Source organism: Ceratotherium simum, chromosome 34 (genome assembly GCF_057802395.1).
Source record: "Ceratotherium simum simum isolate JZ-2026a chromosome 34, ASM5780239v1, whole genome shotgun sequence".
Classification (NCBI taxonomy): domain Eukaryota; kingdom Metazoa; phylum Chordata; class Mammalia; order Perissodactyla; family Rhinocerotidae; genus Ceratotherium; species Ceratotherium simum.
Window position 1 is genome coordinate 20,413,391 of NC_141933.1, and position 18,273 is coordinate 20,431,663.

Below are 18,273 nucleotides of genomic sequence, written 5' to 3' on the forward strand. Positions count from 1 at the left end.
TTCTAAGCACGTTTGATTGACCTTGTTTCTCATACTTCAAAAAAGAGCAATACATTGCTAAATTACCCTAGAAAATCTCTACAGAAGGCATCCACACCTTCAGTCTATTACTGCAAAATAATAAATTGTCGCCCACAACAAAAATAAAGAGAACTATAGAGAATAAGCAAGATTTGGAAAGAAAGTATAATGGCTTTTTTTTTTATAAGAAAGTCTTGTTATAAAATATGAAAAGCAAATAGTGCAGCAGTAGCCCCCTTCTCTGAGAGCTAGGTCCTTGCCAGTCCCTAAATTACATTATTATGCAATTCCAATTGTATATAATCTTTTGTTCTTCAGTTTTTTTGTTTCATTTCGTTTTTGTTGTTGTTGCAAAAGGTGAGTAGTTTGTTTTTCATTCCTAATGATACCCTTGGGAAGTGTATTTGTAACTTTATAGCCAGTGATGTGGACATAAGTGCACAGCATTCTTAGGATATCGACCACCTCGCATGTCATACTCTCTGTTAGGCATGTTAACAACATTTACTTTAGGAGGAAATAAAATTCAGCTCAAGCAGAAAGCTCCTATTTATTCGGGGCTTTTAAAAGCAGGTTAAAATGCTCTAAAATGAGAAAGTGTATGGTTTCACTTATTTAAATTATCCACTGGGATGTTGCCAAATCAGTAAGCACTTAATTTGCTTCTTCTCAGACTTCGCCATCAAAGCAGCAGCACCTATAATATGAGAGTGCGCGTGCAGGGGTCTCCTCCCCTCCCCAGGGTTTAGGAATACAGCCTGAAGCTCATGAGTAGCTTACCTGGAAATGTCTTTGATGTCTCTTTGTCTCAAAAAGTAATGTAAATTTTATATTCTATTAAATATTATCTGCATTTGTTTTAATATAAAAATGTTTTGCATTATCCGCCTTCCCCCACCAAAAAAAATCTTCAAGTAAAGATGATCTAGGAAAATGTGCCATGTTTATTATCCTGTGGCTTCTGTGCTCAAACATGCCTGCTTATTCCTACTTGAGAAGCTTGGCTGACTGTGAGAACCAGTCTACCACCAGAGGGTGCCAAAGCTTCAGTTTTGCCTATGCAAGTTGGGCTGCTGAAAAATGTCACCAAAGCCGGGGATTGTTCAAAGTACTAGTCCCGTCAGTCAGTCTAAGTGCATCCGAACGACAGGTCCAGTAATGTTCTATACCTGTGGTCCTCCATAAAATTTTATAAACTACTGCCATAATCAAAAGTCTGTAGTTTATTCAGGGGCTAGTCAATGCAGGTGGGTACTCTTAAGATACACATGTAGGAAATAATGAAACTGACTCATTATATGTGTAAATAATATAAACTTAGATAAGGGTTATCTAGTAAGCTGCACCTGTGAAAATGGGCAAGCGCTTTGCCTTGGCAGTGCTGTGCTAAGATGCCAGGAGATATGCCCGCGAGGGAGTGTGATGGTCATTGAAGCCTTGATTGAAGAAAAGAATTTGGGGTTTCCTGGAGCTTTTGGGGTGGTTGTAAAAATACCAGGGTATAAAAGCAACCTTAGGATGAAAGAAACTTGAAATGTAAGCCGTCTATATCCCGTCTTCTTACTGTTACCTAAATACACCATGGCTTTGCTGTAATTTCCTACTCTAGAAATGTCCTTGTCCTCTCCCCATTGAAATTTTTCTGTATGGTAAGAGTCAGTTCTTACCATATAGGAAGTCACTCATAGTCCTTCCAACTGGTTGAGGTCTTTGCCTTCAAACTCCCCCTCCCCAAAAGCTCGTTAACTATAATACAAACTAACCTACATCCAGCACCAAGTTCAAGGTTTACACAGCAGTGGCATTACTTCTCTCTGATTTGAAAATCTATGAAAAAAATTATATTTATCCCTTTAAAATACATCCACTAGGGCTGGCCCCATGGTTTAGCGGTTAAGTGCGCGCGCTCCGCTGCTGGCGGCCCAGGTTCGGATCCCGGGCGCGCACCGACGCACCGCTTCTCCGGCCATGCTGAGGCCGCGTCCCACATACAGCAACTAGAAGGATGTGCAACTACGACATGCAACTATCTACTGGGGCTTTGGGGGGGGAAAAGTAAATAAATAAAATTATGAAATACATCCACTAAAGCATCAGCCTCACTGGGCTTTATAGAAAAACCAGCTGGTCAAGGAGCCGTACACGAAGTTGGTTGGTTTCAAGTACTGAGGCAGGTCAGGGAGCAAGAAGAGGGAACAGACGGGAGTAATGACTGCCAAGCCCGTTGTGTAAGTTGTAATTCTCATAATCTTTGGTAGAGTAGGTATCCCGCTCTAGAAATAAAGAAATTGAGACTCAGATTAAGCAACTCATTCATAATTATATAGCTAATATAAGTATAAGTTTCAGAGCTGGATTCAAACCTGTGTTTCGAATTCCCAGGCATGTTTACTGCTTCATGGAGGCAGTGAAATGCTGAGAAAAAAGTAGCCAGTGAACCAAATGATAAGTAATTCATCCATCTGAGGAAAAAGGCCCTGCATTTTAATCAAAGCAGTGAACCAAAGAACAGGCCTCCCACAGAGTCGAGTCAAATGGTCTTAAATCAGGAAAGACATAGTTCTTGCCTCTGCAGAATGATAAATAGGTGAAGCAACTGAAAACACTATTATGATGGTTTATGCAGATGGAAAGCTAAGTTATGGTACAATAAGGATTTATTCCTGGGAGTACCATCAGTCCAGTCTATTTGGACTCGTACTACATTTGAAGGACGTCATTTCTTGAAAGTGATTTGTGTGTCAACTCCTGTGATGGATTCTTCTAGAGCATCCTTGCATATTGGATGGCTTCATTCAGGCTGCCTGCCTAAGTTCTATACTAATTTATATCTTTTGGGTTTTTTGTTTTTTAAATATAGGCAAAGATACATATTTTATCTCCATTGCAGAGATTTTTAGGCTTCTTAAGGGTGTCATGTGTGACGTCTCATTTTATTTTTTCCCCCTCTATTGATCCCTCATCTTACTGTCTCTTCAGACTTCAGAGAGTCAGATCCTTGCGCTCTGATCTTTGTCTTAGAGGAAAAGTTGCAAATGAAAGGTTCTTTTCCAGCCAACCCACAAGATAGCTTCTTTTCAGGAGAATATCTTTGATGGTTACAGGGATTGACTTTCTAAAGCAACTGAGAGTGTTTTCCTTCCAACCAACTTTGTCCATGTGAATCTGCTTCCTCATCTGCTGCCTAAAGACATGTCTGGGGGAGGCCCCCTAGCAGTGCAGAGTTAAGTTTCCCATACACACTGTACTAGTTTGCCATAATTCCCTGGCCATGAGACGAAATCTCAAAAAACCCACTTTGCGTTGGTCTCATAAATGGATTTCTCTGTAATCCAGGCCCCAAATCTCCTGTCTGGGATCAATTAGACAGATTTTGTGTTAAAACCACAATTGTTTTTGAACTAACTTACTGCAATCCTGAAGAAGAATGTTTTCAAGTAGATTCAGATCAGTACCACACCAAAATATGGTTGGAGAACGGTACTTTGGATAGAGAGTGATGAGGGAAAGGGAGAGAAGCAGAGATGTGACCTGGGCTGCTCCTCAGGACTCACCAGGTTCCTGAGAGGGAGAGCAAGGAATGAGACAAACCTTGCCCCCTCCCAAAGTCTCCAAGACGACGCAGTGAGAGAGAGAAAGTGTTCTAGCACCCACCTCTGCCTCACTAAGGCAGCCAGAAGAACGGACTATTCTCTGGTAATGCTGCATTTCCATGGAAAATCTGTTAGGTATTGCAGTTTATTTCCACACGGAGTAGCGTGAGGAGCCAGAGGTTAGATCAGGACAAGAAGCAGAATTGTGCCTACTTGCTTTCTGTCCTGTCTGGGGCCCTGCCCTCCTGGCGTCAAAAAAACTGGTGGGGATGTCCTGGCTGGAAGCGAAAAAGGAGGGTGAAAACAGAACCAGCAGAGCTGCACCCCACTTCAGGCTGCTCACTTCCCACTGGAATTCAGCATCTCATGCCTTTCCTCCCATGAGGGGCCCTCATTTGGAGTTTATAAATACAGCCCGCAGTTATTGTGTAGCCTGTGCTAGTCCTGTGCTGGGCCAGCAGAGGATGCAAAGGCCTGTGATCAATCTCTCCCTGTCCTTCGTGACGTTTATGGTGCTCTGAAGGAGGGAAGCCATATGACAAGAACATAAAGACTAGGAGTGTTGGGAGGATCAGATGGAGCCACATGTAAAACAGCAAAGCCTGGTTCACGGAAAGAGGGTGCTCACTGAATCTCCAAAGCCCTCGCTGTGATGACTGTTGTACCAGGCAGTAGATGCCTGGAGGAGTTGAAACTAAGCACCATGGGATCCACAAGAGGGAAAGCTCGCATCCAGTTGGGGGATCTAGGGGAAGACTTAATGAAGGAGTGGCATTTCTGTTGGGTTGTTTTTTGGTTTGGTTTTGGTTTTGGTGAGGAAGATTAGCCCTGAGCTAACGTCTGTTGCCAAGCCTCTTTTTTTGCTGAGGAAGATTGGCCCTGGGCTAACATCCGTGCCCATCTTCCTCTACTTTATATGTGGGATGCCTGCCACAGCATGGCTCGATGAGTGGTGCATAGGTCCGCATCTGGGATCTGACCCCGTGAATCCCAGGCCGCTGAAGTGGAGCGCGTAAACTTACCCACTACGCCACCAGGCTGGCCCCCCTGAGTTGGTTTTTTAAGGATAGTGAGGATTCTGGGAGGCAGGATGGCAGAATGAGAGCAATTTCCAGCTCTCTCACTTAGCAGCTACATGACCTTGGACAAGTTATTTGGTTGTATTAAGCCTCAGGCTCCTCCTCTCTAAAATGGGACTAATACTCCTCTCTTTAGAGTATTCAGTTTAGTACAGTATCTGACACAGTAAATATTTGGTGTGTGGTAGCTGTTATTATTTAAGAATTAGAAGAGGAGGGGATTCTTTACAAGTAGAGATAAAATGGGCAAAGTCATGGAGTCAGTAAAGACTGAAGAGCTGTGGGCGAGTGGAATTGCATCTCTGACGGTCCTAACCTTTCTTCAAAGGTATATTTTTGCCTTATAATGAGCACCCAGAACAGTACTAACACACAGTACTGAATAAATGTTTGTGGAATGAGTGGATGTCCTTCAGGATCCTCAAATTGAATTACATCTCAGCCCCTCTCCCGAAGCCCGCGGTGGTACTTGTGTTCCCAGCTTTATTAAACACTTCATTATCACCCTGTTTCCCAAGCTAAAAACCCGGGAGATGACTTTGAGTCCTCTCTACCCCTCCCTCTACTTCCAAGAAGTCACTGCTAGATTCTCAGAAATGCCTCTTGGATTTGTCACCACCACCCCCCCCATCCCCACCTCCTTGGTGCATCATCTCTGCTCAGCTATCACTGCAGCCTTCTATCTTGTCTGCTGCCACCAGCTCAGGACAGTAGGCAGTCGATAAACCTGGAGCTCTATGATATGACCAGGCTGTGGAGGATGGCTACAGCTTTTCTGTGCTTACACAGGCTTCCAGCAAAGGATAAAATACTTCTTTCTGACCCAAGTTGAAGATTTCTTGTCTTAGCATCCTTAAATCCTTACACCCTGAGCCCAAGTCATACAGTTCCAGTTCTCCTCCTCCGGCCTCCTCTGCTCTGCACATTTGTGCCTCGCTAGCAGCTGCTCTGTGTCTGTCATCTTCCACCGAAGCCTTGTACAGGAGGAGCCAAGCTGAGAGACAAGGATATTCATAAATAGAAAGTGGGTGTAAAGTTCTGCAGTCGCAAATGCTTTAAACAAGGCGAACTCCATCTCTCCTCCATTTGAGCTTTGAAATTCCTGTCTACCTCCTCATCTTCCATCTTTTCCCAAAGCCTGTGAGTTCTGCCCTCTCCAAGGAGAGGCCACAATAAACCTGGAAACCATGGTGGCTAAGACATGTGATCTGGAAAGAAGTATGGGAAATATAAATGGATTCAGCATCTATAGACAGTGGTACAGAGTAGAACCTACTGAGATAACGCGAATGTACTTACTGCCTCTTAATAAGGTATTTATTGGTGGCCTACCACATGTCCTGCCCATATTATCCATTAGCTCCAACCTATAAAATAGCTGTATAAGCAAAATATTACCCCCATTTTACCGATAGAAAAGCGAAGCTCAGAAGGGTTAACTGATTTGCCCAAGACTGGTAAATTACAAAGCCAGGATTCAGACCTGGGTCTACAAGTCTGGGGCATTTGTAATAATATGTCATGCACATGTATTGAGTCCTACTATTTTTCTGCATAAAAATTGGGGAACATGGGTCTGGCCTGGTGGCGTAATGGTTAAGTTTGCACGCTCCACTTCGGTGGCCTGGGGTTTGCAGGTTCGGATCCCAGGCATGGACCTACGCACCACTTATCAAGCCATGCTGTGGCAGGCGTCCAACATACAAAATAGAGGAAGATGGGCACGGATGTTAGGCCATGGCCGATCTTCCTCAAGCAAAAAGAGGAAGAATGGCAACAGACATTAGCTCAGGGCTAATTTTCCTCACCAGAAAAAAAAAAAATAGGGGAACAGATTTAAACTAGGAATTAAACATGCAACTTGATGACAGAGAATGCATAATTTGATAACAATGAAAGGGTCAACATTTTATATTATGGTTGCATAATCAGAAGCCCAACAAACTGGCTTAGTTAAGAAACGGAATTTGAGGGCCGGCCCCGTGGCTTAGCGGTTAAGTGCGTGCGCTCCGATGCAGGCTGCCCGGGTTCGGATCCCGGGCGCGCACAGACGCACTGCTTCTCCGGCCATGCTGAGGCCGCGTCCCACATACAGCAACTAGAAGAATGTGCAACTATGACTTACAACTATCGCTTGGGGCTTTAGGGGAAAAATAAATAAATTAAAAAAAATTAAAAAAAAAAAAAAAAAAAAGAAACGGAATTTGGGTTCAAGTAACAGCAATGGCCAGTGGTTAATCAGTGATTCAGACAAAGGCATCAGGACTCCCGTTCTCCTCATCCCTTGGGTCCGCCTGCGTCTGCCTGGTTTCCCTCTCAGTCACGCTCACTCCATGTGGCAACAAGATGCCAAATGGCAGCTCCACTCACTTAGGCTTCTTAGAGCTTGTAAAATCCTGAGAAGGAGCCAATATCTCTTAGGGAAGCTCCAGCAAAAATCCCCTGGACGACTCTGGCTTGAAGCAGACATCCATCTGTAAGCCATTCCATGTGTCTGGAGTACTCTACACTCTGCTGGCCAGGCCTGAGTCACAGGCCCAGCCTGAAGGGTCGGGATGTGGGGTCAGCCCCACTGGAACCATATACATTGGGCTGGAGGGGCGTGGCTCATCAAAGAAAGGTTTCCCAGACAAAGACATTTACTGCAACTTGTCCAAAAGAAACAGCTTGAATAGAAAGAGGAAGAAAGCAACACAGTTCACTAAGAACATACAGCCTCTGAAAATCCATGACCCTGAGATGAGACGGGGGTTGATGTGTATTGAAACCTCTGCACAGGTATGTACATATATTATCTCAGCCACCCCATCAACCAGATAATATCCCCATTTTTCAAGTGAGAAAAATTGAAGCTGAGAGATTTAAACAACTTGCTAGTAAGAGGCGGCGCTAGAATTGAGACCTGCATGTGTGTGATTCCACATCCTGCATGCCTTACACCGCAGCACACTGCCGATCTGGGAGGAGCCAGACACGAGGAGGCTTTGGGTGAGACTGATAAATGAGCACTTGGAAGCCATGTCCCTGTGGAAGTACACTTCCTGCTGCCCAGCTGTGCTCTGAGGGCAGGAGGGCACCAGGCTGGGAGACGGCTCCTGCTCTGGCAACCAGAGTCCTGCACAGGTACCAGCTGAGCAGCTGAGAAATTCTTCACCTGCATCAGTTCAGCGACAGTTTGCTCTCTGGGTGGGATGAAAGAGCTACAGGGAGCTGCTCCCCCAAACTTAATTCCAACCATAGGAAAGCATTGTCTGGTGCTGTCAGTGTCACAGGAACCACAGGAGAAAGGGGAATCAAGAAGGAAGGGTATGTTGGGCCTGGAATGAATGGGTGAATGAATAAATAAATAGTCCTAGAAAAATAATCTGAAAAAATTAGAGAATGGTTCTGATCTCACGTTTAGAGACTTTAATGGGAATGTGGCACAGGAGGAATAGGAAGCTCTAAAATAGAAAATTAGGACAGTCCATCTTCAGAAAATCCCTGTGCAGAAAAAAGGCAGACAGCTGAAGAAACCAGTGTGGCTCTAGAGAGAGCTCTTTGATAGGCTCGCAGATTAAAAGGCAGGTATAAGAGATGGAAGGAAGGGTGAAGTCCTTAATAAATTAAGACTTGGGAAAGGTGCAGATGAGAAAAGACATCACTGGTTACGTTCAGAGCAGGAGGAATAGAGAGGATAGGGTTCCCCTTGGAGATTAAGGTGTCAGGTTAGCAGCTGTCAGAAAGTGGAATACTCAACCCCGATTGTTTTTATTCTCCCTGGAGGAAAAGCATTTCTAAACTGAGATGAGTAAAGCAAAACATGGTTTAGAGGAAATTGAAACCCCAGATAGAAGAGATGATGGTAAGAGAAGACCTGAGCACCTAGCCATTTAAAATGAGTTGCAAGGGCCGGCCCCGTGGCTTAGCGGTTAAGTGCGCGCTCCGCTGCTGGCGGCCTGGGTTCGGATCCCGGGCGCGCACCGAGGCACTGCTTCTCCGGCCATGCTGAGGCTGCGTCCCACATACAGCAACTAGAAGGATGTGCAGCTATGACATACAACTATCTACTGGGGCTTTGGGGGGAAAAAAAATAAATAAAATTAAAAAAATAAATAAATTAAAATGAGTTGCAAAACCTTTGCGGATAAGATCCTGGAACCCTTGCCAGTGTAGATGAGAAAGCCGTGGAGAAAAGGGAAGGCACCACAATGCCAATGGCTGCAGGTGTTCTGCCATGCAGAAAAGAGGAAAGGGTAGATTCTGGAAACTCTAGGTGGGTACATTTGAAGTGAATGGCCCCCAAATTTATTCTAGAATATATATTAAACTGTGGGTTTGAGAACACCTAGCAAAAGAATTGGTACTTCACTAAGAACAAGAAGCGGTAAATAATAATACTACTAACAATAATCTAATTTATTTATTTGGAAGGCCTCTAGGAAAATTCCTTGGCATAGTGTACCTTGTTTCCAGTTAGACATCCAATGTCTCCTGATTGAGGAGACAACTAGGAAAACTGTGATCCCAGAAATTGCCCAGGTGGGTGGATTTATAGCCCATTTAACCACTGTACCGCTTGCCCCCAGTTGGTTATTCAATTGGTGCAAATCTGGGGAGTCATCTTGAGTTCCATGCTTCTAGACTGCATGTGGGCAGCTCATTAGTTATCAGGGCTCGCCACACTCACCATGTTTGCTAATGGTACCACTGTTGGGAGGAAAAGCTAATTTTGGATGTCAGAATCAAAATTCTAAACCGCCTTGAAACAGTGGGCTGAAAGTAACAGGATGAATTTAAAAGACGTGGAAGGACCCGCATTTAGATTTTTTTTTTTTTTAATCAGCTGCACAAGCACAGGACGAAAGAAGTTTGGCTTGACAGTGGTGTGTGCGTGAAAGAGGCTGAGGGCCTTCAGCAGACCTTAGCTTGAATAGAAGCCAGTAGGGATGGAGCAGCTGCTGAGAAAGATAGCGGTTCTCCCCGCCCCTTTTTATTTTACGTACAAAAGGGTGAACCAGTGGAAAGTATGTCTCTTTCCCATAACGATTCCTCTTCCCAGGAGGAAACCACCTCCTGTTAACGGTTTCTAGTAGATCCTCTCAGAGGTATTCTAGGCGCATAAAAGCAAATGCATACTTTGTTGTTTTTTTTACATAAATGGTAGCTTACTGTACACCTTGTTTTTTTCACTTAACAGTAAATCTTAGAGATTATTTTAAGTCAGCATATGAAATGATTCCTCATTCTTTTGTAAAGGGTGCATAGTATCCTAGAGATTATTTTAAATCAGTCTATGAAATGATTCCTCATTCTTTTACTGTAAAGGGTGCATAGTATTCTGTTGTATATATGTATCAGAATGTATTTAATGTGTCCTCTGTTGCTGGACGTGTAGATTGTTTCCAATATTCTGCTATTAAAAACAATGCTGCAATGGGTAACTTGTCATTTTGCTATTACAAACAATGCTGCAGTGAATAATATGTCATTTCAAACATGTGGGCATGTAGTGAAGAACAGCTTTGCAAGAAGTGGAATCACTGAGTTAAAGGGCTCACACGTTTTTTAGTTTGGAAGATGTTGTCCAATTGCCCAACCGTGCTAATTGACCCTCCCACTAACAATGTATGGGTGTCTGTTTTTCCACCTCCTCACCAATAGAGTGTATTCTAAATCTATTGATCTTTGACAACCTGAGGGGTAAAAAATAATGGCATCTTACTGTAATTTTCTTATTCTAATAGTTATTTGTATTTTCTTTTTTATTAACTGTTTATATCCTTTACCCATTTTTCTACTGAGTTGTCTTTTTCTTAGAGCTCTTTATATATTAAAGAAATATGCTCTTTGTGATATGAGTTACAAATATGTTTTCCAGTTTGTAGTTTGTCTTTTGATTTTGTTTCTGACAATTTTGCCATGTAAATATGTTTTCCTTTTAAGCTGTAGTAAAATGTATTCATCAGTTTTTGTATGATTTCCGGATTTTATGTCATACTTTGAAGTGCTTCCTCACTCTGAAATTTTTTAAAAATTATCACGTGATTTCTTTCAGTACTTTTTTGGTTTCATTTTTACATTTAAATATGTGATCCATTTGGAATTTGTTTTGGTATAAGGCATGACATATGGATCCAACTTAATTATTTATTTTCCAGATGGCTACCTACTTGTTCCCATACAATTTATTAAATCATGTATCTTTTCTCCTCTCAATTAAAATCCCACTTCTATAATGTTCTAATTCCAGTATGTATTTGGTTCTAATACTGGATTTTATATTCTGTTCCATTGATCTACTTCTTTTGATACATTTGAAAAAAATTATAGTTTTCATTGGTATTTTAAATTGTTTTCAAAGGAAGGCAATAAATATTTGTTGTAGAAAGTTTGGGAAGCAGAAGAAATTATACAGAGAAAATAAATATCATCAATGAACTGACTATAAATAACTAAATATTTTGGTGTTTATCCAATCTTTTCCTATGTAATTATATTTTTTACCCAATGGAGATGATACTATGTAAGTCAAATTTTCCATTCCCAAAATCTAATGTGATCTAGGGCCGGCCCTGTGGCTTGGTGGTTGAGTGCGCGCGCTGCGATGCTGGCGGCCCGGGTTCGGATCCCGGGTGCGCATCGAGGCACCACTTCTCCGTTCATCCTGAGGCCGAGTCCCACATGCAGCAACTAGAAGGATGTGCAGCTACGACACACAACTATCCACTGGGGCTTTGGGGGGAAAAAATAAAATAAATAAAATCTTTAAAAAAAAAAAAAAATCTAATGTGATCTAGATGCCCACCGTGGACCTAGTCATCCTCTTACCCAGACCGAAGCCACTCCTCCTTCCCCATCCCCCCAGATGGCCAGTGCAAGAGGGGGAGTCGCCTTTTGCCTCCTCCAGCTCCTCCACTCCCTGCTCTCATTCTAGTCCCCAGGTCCTCCATATTTTCCCTCCATAGACTCACAGGCCCTAGACCGTGAAATCCTCTCAAGATACAGATGAAGAAACCAAGACCCAAACAGGGGGAAATAACTTATAAAAATTAGTGGTTTTAACTGCAGGAAACAAAGGACTCAGCTCAAAATGGCTCAACCAACAAGTGGATTTATTATCACCCATAACAAGAGGTCCATAGGTAGGGTAAACCCAGGGTGGGTTAATCCAGTGGCTCAGTAGTAACATCAAGGACCCTGATCCTTGCCATCTGTCCATTCTGCCATCCCCAGTGTAGTGGCTTTTGTCCTCACACTTTTCCCCGACATGGTTGCAAGATGGTGGCAGTAGCTCCATGTATCATCTCTCATAATATTACGTGAAAGCCAGAAGAGAGTGTGCCTCTTCCTAATTCCATATTGCCCAAAACAGGAGGTGGGGGTGGTTGGGAAATATAGGAGAGTGGTTTTGGTTGTCACAATGATTGAGGGACACGACTGGCATTTAGGGGACAGGGGCCAGAGATGCTAGATACCCTGTAATCTTTAGGACAGTCGATTAAGTGAAACATTAGCTCCCATTCCTCACATTTGTGTAGGTGAAAAAATCAGAACTCAGCTCTGTTTTTACATACAAAGCAAACTATTTTTTGCATGGTTTTAATGTACACTGAACTTTCCAGGAATGTAACTTCCCTGTAAATTGACGAAAGATTGTGTTTGTTGTGTTTGGAACTTCACCAAGAGTCATTCACTATTTTAAACGTCGATGCTCCTAGTGGTATTGGGGCTCCGAGTAGCGTGCCCTCGTATCGCTGTTGTATTTGTGGTGATTCTGCATAGAAGTATAAACATCCAACTTCTCTATTTGGTTATTTCTTCTAGCGTAGCAATGCCCAAGTATTTACATATTGAAAAGCAGATTATTTTATTAAAATTACTTGCCTTTTATTTCTTATATCAGACTTGGAGCATTATATTGATTTTTTGAAATTATGTGTCAGTAAATTCCATTCTCTATGAATTTCATTTCAGTATAGGAAAGGAGGCAGTACAAAATACTTGTTATGAAAGAAGTTAGGTGAGACAGGATTGAGATCCATCGGCTTCCAGAATAAAGTCTAGACAGCTTAGCTTGGCACTTGAAATCCTTCATGATTTCTGGACCTGTCTCCTGGAAACATCCCTGGATTTCATACTTCAGCCATACCAAGATGATTATTCATTTTCCAAACTCCCCAAGCAATAGCAGTAGCCAGCACACACTGAGTGGTTACCACATGCCAGGCTCTGTGCTGCGTGCTTTACATCGCGTATGTCTTTCAGTGTTTGTGACAAGCCAGTGAGGCATAGATACTTTCATTATTCCCATTTTACAGGTGGGGAAACCAAGGTCACACCATTAGCGATGGAGCTGGGATTCAAACCACAGCAGTCTGATGTCCATCACTGCTCTTCACTGTGACTCTGTATTGCCTCCTAGAGGGGTACCTCCATGCCCTGCTCCCTGCTTCTTTCTCCCAGAATGTTCTTCCCATCTACTGTTACCTGTCAAAGTCTAGTGCAGCCTTTACAACTTCGTTTAGGTGTCATTTCGTTCATTAATCTTTGCTGGATCCTTCCACTTAGAATTAATTTCTTTTCCCAGTGTTCCCTTTGCACTTTACCATTTTTATTATGGCTCCTCTTTAGAAAACTGAGGTGGCACTGGTAAATTGCTAAATGCCATTCATGCCCTGTCCCCGTCCCTCATCCTCCAGCAGTCACTCAGCTGGGTTGTGGATTACGTTTACATCCCACGCTCTCTCCCCCAGTCACTCAGGACTCTTCTGACCCGCCGGCTGGCTGGCACTGCACTGGGGGAAACACAAGCCAAGTGATTCAACTCCCCCCACACACATACCGTTCAGAATCAGAATGCAATGCCAGTCATCAAAGGACACTCTTCATTGTCAGAATCAAGGATCAAAATGCCAGAGGGGCCACAAGATTCTCTCCCTTACCCACGTAGGCAGGACACATCCCTCCTTTCTTCTCTCTCCTCCTCTTTTCCAGGGACTGTCACTCCCTGAGACTCCTGCAGGCCACAGAGACCTCACCACTGTCTCCTGCCAGGGCCGCTGCCACCACTGTTTCAGCTCACGGAAGAGTGGGTCTTTTCCCAGCCTCCTCCAATTGAAAAGCTGATGTTTGCGCCCAAGGATGTGGCAATCATGGTGTTGACATACAGCATTCTGTGGTCAGACATAGGGTTTGGTTCTCCTGACAGTGTGGCGTTGTTTTGCCTCTAATTTCCTCTGCCAACATGACCAAGGAGAACTTGCACCAATAGCTCCGGGAATGAGCCTGGGTTTGGGGAGAAACTTGGCGACTGTCCTGTATCTTCACTCCACTTTTGACCAGCTCTGGTTCCCCCAGTGTTCCCACTATCTATTGCAGCAGTAACCCAAAAGTTACTGGTTTGAAACAGCAATCATTTCTATCCCTTGTGGGTCTGAAGGTGCGCTGGGTTCAGCTAGGTGGTCCTCGTTCAGGGGACCTCGTACAGTTGCAGTCAGACAGTGGCTGGGCCCAGGGTCATTGTGACAGCCTCCTCACTCATACTGCGAGCAGTTAATGCTAGAACCTCAGCTGGGGTCAGGGCCAGCTTCATGGGCATGCAACTTGAGCAGCCGCACAAAGCCCCACACTTAGAAGGGCCCCATGCTTGGTTTAATGCTCTGTTGTCACCATTTAAATTCTTTTTTTTTTTTTTTTTTGTGAGGAAAATCAACCCTGAGCTAACATCCATGCCAATCCTCCTCTTTTTGCTGAGGAAGACCGGCCCTGAGCTAACATCTATTGCCAATCCTCCTCCTTTTTTTTCCCTTTTTCTCCCCAAAGCCCCAGTAGATAGTTGTATGTCATAGTTGCACATCCTTCTAGTTGCTGTATGTGGGACGCCGCCTCAGCATGGCCGGACAAGCGGTGCGTCGGTGCACGTCCGGAATCTGAACCCGGGCTGCCAGTAGCAGAGCACACGCACCCAAGAACTAAGCCACGGGGCTGGCCCCGTCACCATTTAAATTCTTAATTCCACATTTTCATTTTGCACTGGACCTTGCAAATTAGGTGGCTGGTCCTGACTGGGGCTGTTGGCCACCACATCTACACGTGGCCTTTCCATGTGGCCTGAGCTTTCTCCCATCATGATGGCTGGGCGCCAAGTGTGAGTTTCAAGAGCTAGAGGAAGGCATAAGCAGTATCATCTTTTATGACCCAACCTAAGTCCTCCTCTTAGAGGGGAGTGGCAAGATCCTAGTGTAGGAAGAGCATGTGGGATGGGAGATCCTGTCACAGCTGTCTTTGCAAAATGTAGTTTGCCACATCTGATCATCAGCAGGTCATCTCCCCATCCCTGGCCTCAACCTCTCCATTTACAGAAGGGGTATGGGGGTTCAGGTCCCCTCTGGGAAAAGGGCCAAGGGAGAGTTAGGAACTGGTCCTCACAGCCACCCCCAGCTCTCCCCTCCTGGGTCATTTAGCGAGTGCTCAGAGGAATTGTAACCTGGGGTGATGGTGCCAGGAGCGCAGACCAGGAGCTCTCAACGTCTCCTCCCCTGGAGAGCTGAACTCTCCGAGGAAGGCAGAGACTCAGCGCCCTGACATCTGTTTCTCCTGCAGGCATCTCTGCTTGGCTAATGATTCCTCCTCTTTCATTTCTCCCTGGGGCCTGTTGTTGTCTTTCTCATTAACTTCCCCTCAACTCCCAGCAAGGTCCCCGGACTCTGAGCTCTGCTAATTCCCCTGTAATCCACCGGCGAACCAGGAAGCTAATTAAATTGTGAGTTTGTGCACACACTCTCTGTCAATCTCTGAGTCTCTTCTCGGTCTGTCTCGTGTCTGTCGCTTCCCTTTCTTTTCCTTTCTTACTAGCCCTGCGTAGTAGTTCAGACTCATCTGGACACGGAGTATTTTCTCACAGATCTCCCTGCCTCTCCACTCTTCTGTCTCCCATCTTTCACTCTGCAGCCAAAGTAATCTTCTTAAAATACAGCTCTGAGCACTCTCCCCTCTGCCGCAGGATAAACCGAGCTCCATAGCTCAGCCTAAGCCTCACACACTTTACCCGCCATAACTTCCTTTCACAAGCCCTTCCCTCGTGAACCGAGCCATGTGCATTTCCTTCCCCAAACCCCGTCTATGCCACTTCCACACCTTTGTTCATAGTCTTACCTTTAACTGGATCCCACCCCCGCACTCCTCCATCTCACTATGTCAAATCCTCACCATTATTTAGAAGTAGCCTCCTCTGTGACACCTTCCCTGATCCCCCGCAGGTGGAATTTCTCCCTCTCTGAGCTCTCATAGCACTTTGCAGCTCTCTCCTGGTGTTGATCTCCTTCCACTTATTGTGGTTCTTTATGTCCACACCCAGCCACTCTCACTAAATTATTAGCTCCTTTAGGGCAGGTCTCTAGGTCTTATTCATCTCACCTTCCTCCTGAGCACCTACCTAACACTATGTCTTAGAACACTTCATTGTCTCCTGGACCAAAGTGGCAACTGGGGCTCCAGCCTTCATGTATACATTCCAGGAAGAGGGAAGAGAAGAGGGAGGGCAAAAAGAGTGGGTCTCTCTGAGGCATCGGTCCCTTTAAAGCACTTTCTCTCCCAATAATTTCTGCTTGCATGTCGTTGACAGTGCCTAGCTGCAGGAGAAACTGGGTACATTGCCTCCCTTCAAACTCAAGAGCTCATCCCTCATTTTACAGATGAAAGAATGGCCTAGAGAGGATCCGAGAATTAGGGGGGCTGCAGAGCATGGTGGCTAAGGACCAGGTTTTGGAGCTGGAGAGACTGGGTTTGAATCCTGCCCCCGCATTAACTCTTTCTTCCTCATTTGTGAAATTGGGTTAATGAGGGACCAGCCCCGTGGCCTAGTGGTTAAGTTCGACGCACACCGCTTCGGCGGCCCAGGTTTGGTTCCTGGGCGCGGGCCTACACCACTCACTGGCGGCCATGCTGTGGCAGCGACGAACGCGTAAAATAGAGGAAGATTGCACAGATGTTAGCTCAGGGCCAATCTTCCTCAAACAAAAGAGCGGGGGCGGTTAATGATACCTACTTCAGGAGATGTTAAGACAATGAAATAAGGTAATGGATGTGAAAAAGCACTTAACACAGTTTGAGACACAGTCATTGTTCATTGTCTTAGTTTGGGTCAAAGATCTGGGTGCAAGTAGTTTATTTAGGAGGTGATCCCAAGAAGCAGAGGGAGGGGGTGAGGAAGTGAGACAAGGAGGGAGGAAAGCAAATAAAGCATCCCGACCTGAGCAGCTTTTCCCCTTGGACAGCTTAGGTTTCATTCTGCCGGAGTCTCTCTGAGACTGGAACATGCCTGGGACCAAAACCTAGAGTATTTATCCACACACTCTGGACCCTCCTTGGTTGAGGGTTGCTCTGGGGTGTTACCTCCCTAGCACTTCCAGCCTGCCCACACTCCCTTCCACAGCTGAGAATGTCTCAGCGGAGACACAGGAAGCAAGTGCAGGAACCGTCTGTAGGCAGGCCTGGGGGTGTGGGTGGGGCTTCGAGAGCATCTACCGCACTCAGTAACTTGCTGTTACAATTACCGTTGTGTTGTGGTAGCTGCACAAGGTAGGAGCAGGCAAGAAGGACGCCCTAGCCTAGGGCTCTTTCCTCTGAACCCCGTGCCATCGCCTCCTAACTTCCATTCTGGCCCACCCTTCACTCCCACCCCAGCCTGCCCTAGACACCCAGCAGCTCGTGGCATCCTCTCTCTCCATATCCCTTTCCCAGTGGCCTCTACCCTGTCCCGATCCCCTGAAGCAAACCCTACTGTCATCTGCCTCAGCCGCCTGTCTCCACCCCGGACTCTGACTTCTCTGGTGAAACCTTTGGTGGACCGAGAGAAAGTGTCAAATGGCCTTTAGCCTGAGCCAGGCCCCCACTGGGATTTAATTGTCCTGCCTGGAGAGGCCTGCTTTCTTCCCTGCGCTCCCACCATGGGAATCGCACCTTCAGAAGGCACCGTCAAGATGGCAGCCCTGCCCTCCTGGTCCAGAATAGGACCACTGCCCTAAGAAGGGTTGTGGCTGCCACAGGTCAGCTTCCTGCCTTCCCCAGCCTTCCTGCTACATCCGTGTGTGTCTCATCCCACCCTCACCCTGCCCCATGTCCTCCCCATAGGCCTTTTCAGGCTGGTGAAGGAGACTGTCGTGATCTGACAGGGCTAGACAGGCACTCCACCCTATGCCTGCAAACACCCCGTGCCCAGCCTGCAATGCCTCCATTCATTCCTTTCCATTAAGGCACATATTCATTCATTCGTGTCTTCATTCACCTGACACCCTGAAGAAAACTTAATGAGCCCATCGTCATTATGCACACCTTCAGGAAGACTAACTCGTATTAGATTAACTAGGGGTTGGGCCGGCCCAGTGGCACAAGCGGTTAAGTGAGCGCGCTCCGCTGCGGCGGCCCGGGGTTCAGATCCCGGGCGCACACCGACACACCGCTTGTCAAGCCATGCTCTGGCGGCGTCCCATATAAAGTGGAGGAAGATGGGCACAGATGTTAGCCCAGGGCCAGTCTTCCTCAGCAAAAAAAAGGAGGATTGGCAGATGTTAGCTCAGGGCTGATCTTCCTCACCAAAA